The sequence below is a fragment of the Cheilinus undulatus genome, linkage group 19 (genome assembly GCF_018320785.1).
Source record: "Cheilinus undulatus linkage group 19, ASM1832078v1, whole genome shotgun sequence".
NCBI classification, from domain to species: Eukaryota; Metazoa; Chordata; class Actinopteri; order Labriformes; family Labridae; genus Cheilinus; species Cheilinus undulatus.
In genome coordinates, this window is record NC_054883.1 from 34,629,580 (window position 1) to 34,633,880 (window position 4,301).

A 4,301-nucleotide genomic window follows, 5' to 3' on the forward strand; every position below is an offset into this window, starting at 1 on the left:
GAAAAAGCAGACATTTACAAGAAATACCTCAAATATGTGGAGATAAAAATGTGATGAATTTATGAGTCATAAAACTCAAGTATTTAAATTTAAAAATTCATACGCTGAAAAGAAAAAACCCTCAAATATAAGAGGGTAACAAGTCATGAATTTGTGAGAAAAAAATCAATTCTTTAAATTTTTAAAAGACATGAATTAACAAAAAAGAAAATCAAATATCAGAGTTTTGATAATGATAAATGTGCAAGATAAAAATCAAATATTTATATTTAAAGTCATAGATTGAATAAAACTCAACTACTAAAAACTTGAAAGGTCATAAAAATACAAGAAAAAAAAATAGTAGAATTTTAATGGTGATTAAATAACAACTAATTCTCAAATATTTAAATTCAAAGTCATAAATTGACAAAAACTCAAATATTCAAACTTTAGAAGTCATACATTTACAAGAAAAACTCAAATTTTGCAGTTTGAGAATCATCAAATTACAAGAAAAAAATTAAATAGCGGAATTTAAATGGTCATTAAATAAAAAAATCTGTTAGTATTAGAGTTTTAAAAATTCATAAACTGACCCTTAAGACCTTAAATATTAGGGATTTAAAAATCTAAGCCTGACCAGAGCATGGGCAGTGGAACGCTTTGTCTAGAGAGGAAGCGATTTGCTCTGCAGCTTTCTTCACGTGTGGATCTTGACGCAGCTGTTACAGTTATAGACACAGGAATAAATAGATTTTTAAATCTGTTCAATCTACAGTGGGGAACCCTGAGCCTTTTACAGGGCAGCAGCAGTTCATACTCTATTTTGATGTGATTTTTACCTCCTATTATTCTTCATGCAGTCTGAATCAGTTGCATCAGTCTGGATTTTAACTGCATGGGTAAGTTACCAAACAACCTGTGATACTGTAACTGATGAGGCTCTATAAAGCCTGAGAAAAAATAAACATAAAACTCTGGCCAACACCATTGCTCATGTAGATATGACTATGCAGGTCAAATACAATGCAATTATCTACTCCTTAGCTGAATATGAGGCTTCAACAAAATCTTTAGTGTAGAAAGGAGGAGGCTGGGGTGGAGGTGAAGCTTTGTCAGCAGCTGTGTGATATTATCAGCACTGATGCAGCATCGATTAGTGAGAAGGATTTGATTTAATTTAACACCTTGTTGAGAGAATGAGCTGTGATTGGCTGTGAGAGCTGGGAGACTTTAATCAAATCGGCTGGCCATCAGCTGACTGCAGCGGGGTGTATGACTTCGATGTCCTGCATGAACCAACGCATGTTAAGCTTAATGTACAACATAAAATGTTTGATAACAGGCAGCTGTAAAAATCATTCAAATGTCTTAAGATTTCAGAATAAATTAACCAGACAAAAGAAGCTGTTAATGGTTTTACAATATCTGTTTGAATCCTTCAGTCAGTTTCTACACAAAGCCAGCTACTGTCCTTTGTTCATCAGCCGGAGTCCCCTGCAGGGGCGCATCTCTGCTCCTCTGCCCACTGTTGGCTGTCTACTCTCTTGCTGACACTCTCACCTCCTTGCACTGCCCTCAGCTCCTCCAGAGGAAGCAAACACAGCTGACAATCTACTGCCAACACACCTGAGATTCTGTACCCTGTTTTGCCAACAGCCAGTCCTGCCCACAATCAAATCTAGATACTCACAGTTAACCCGGGCATTAACCGCTGCTTCTGGCCCAGGCTGGAATGAACACTGAAGCATTTCAGACTCTGTTGGCTCTTGGTGTGTCATTATTTCTGGTTTTGATGTTGTAACCACTTTCTCTTTCTCTGCCCCTCCATCTGTGTGCCTTACTGTGGGCTTTTTTCCTTGTTCCACCTGCATCAACACCTGCCGTTTGCCAGTTGATTGTAGCCTGTGGGTCATCGCTGTGGGTGCTGCAGAGGCAGTAGAGTAGCTGTTGAATGCAATAATTGCAACACTCTCATGCATCCACAACACAAATGATAAAAAGAAATCAAAGTATTAAAAACAGTAGAGCACCCAACTGGTGAAACTCAAAACAAACAATAAAATGATACCATGACACAAAAGGGGAATAAAACATTCAAGTAAACAGTTTTAAACTAACCCTATCACAGTGAGGCTTCATATAAGCCTAAAAGCTGCACAATATGTTGACATACAGTATGTTAATTCTGCTGTCAGCTTATTCATCTTATTAAATAGACATTTATATCTCTTACAAGGCCGCCCATAAGGGTGGAAAAAAGGGAGAGCTTTCTGGGGCCCAGCCAAAGGGGGGCCCATTTTGGTCAGCAAAATCATAATCCATTGTAAAGTTAAGCTGTAATAACCATATTTTATTTTTAACCTGAATAATAACCACTCTCATCAAAGCAACATAAAAATGGACAAAAAGTGGCCAAAAAAACAGTGTAAATGTGGGTGATAAGAGGCAAAACAGGTTAAAAAAATGCAAAAATGCTTAAAAAAGGGACAAATGGACAACATGGGCTGAAAAGTGGCAAAAATGGGCAAAAAGCAGCAAAATAGGTTAAATGCAGTAGCAGGAAAAAAGGGTGCATAAATCTGTTGCACAGAGTAGCAAAAAAGCAGCAAAAAGTGGGTGAAAGGGGCAAAAACGGGATAAAAGTGCCAAAAAATGTAAGTGGCTAAAAACGAAAAAAGCAGCAAAAAGAGACCAAAAAACAAGCAAAAATGGCAAAAGGCTGCTAAAATAGGCAAAAAATTGCATAAAGATGTTGCAGAAATGGGAAAAAAATATGGCAAAAACTGGTAAAATAAGTGACAGAAATGGGTGAAAAAGGATTATAGTAGCAAAAAAAAGTTAGAAAATGTGGTAAAAAAGAGGGTGAAAGTGCAGAAAATGTGTGAAAAGCTGTAAAAAAAAGTGACAAAAATAGATACAAGTTTGCAACAAGGAGCAAACACGAATAAAAGGTGGCTTAAGCAGGCAAAAAGTTGCAAAAAGATGTCACAGGAATGAGTAAATATGGGCAAAAAACAATGCAAAAAATTTGTGAAAACTGGCAAAATGAGCCAAAAGTTTTAGAAACAGTTAAAAAAGTGGCATAAATGGGCAAAATGGGCTCAGAGTGGCAAAATCGTCTCAAAGTGGCAAAATGGGTGAAAAGTGGTAAAAACAGGTAAAATGCAGCAACAATTGACAAAGATGGACACAAATGGACAAAAAGCAGCTAAAGTAAACAAAAAGATGCAAAACGATGTTGCAGGAGTGGGAGAAAAGGGCAAAAACAGGATAGAAGTGGCAAAACCAGGCAAAAATGGCAACAGGTACTGAAAGTGGTCCACTTTTGTTAAAACTGCCGCTATACGGCCAATGTTTACACTTGAACTAAACCCATCCCCCAACTCCCTCCTCTAACTGTCGCAAACTCATGCTGAAGCAGGGCAGGACTAGAGCAAAAATGCATCCGAGCTTATCTATACACTGTCAGCAGTCACTTTATCGGCTTCCAGTGCAACTAAACCCCACTGACTGGCTAGGTCCAGACCTGGCGCAAACGTTGACTGGAGCTTTGCAGGGTGGATTTGCTGGATCACAGATATGGAGTCTGGCCATTCCATCTGCTTTGTTGGGTTAGTCAAGAATGGGAGATGTTTTATTGGTTATCTTTCTTGGATAACTTTAAGACACCCACGGCCGCAATGAAGTCCCACTTTCCTAAACCCTGACACAAAGGAATTTGAGCAGTATTTCTAATTAAAAAAAAAAAAAAAAATACATCTTAAAAGTCTAATGCACTGGATGTTATGTTGTTGCCGATTTTATAACCTATACAACCACACGCTTCTTTTTTAAGTGTCACCATGTTTCCCTCCTTTACAACCTGTGTCTGTTTATGGTCTTTCATAAATGAAAGTGCACAAACTCAAGGTTAAGCAGCAACTTATTTTCTTGCCTTGCACAACAATCTCCAGACAGATGGACCTTCTGAAAACATATTGCCTCCAGCCTTCGCTGTTGTCTTCGCAGAGGCGTAAAAAAAGGAACAAAATGTGCTTTACTGGTGTTTCACCCAGGCAACCTGTAAAAAGGTGCTGGAATCTGGAGTCACTTAAACTCTAACTTACCTCCTCTGCATGTGGGTGGTAGTTGCAGGATAAAATTTGAATTTAATTGCAGAGTTTGCTGCAAACATGGGCAGAAGTGTAGCAGGGCATAGTCATCATGCTAATTTAAGAGCTGCAAGTGGAGGTTATTTTTAAATGATAAAGGTCTTATATGTTGCTGTGTCAAATTGAGTGAGGAAAGGTTGTGACAGGTCAAACCACATCAGAATG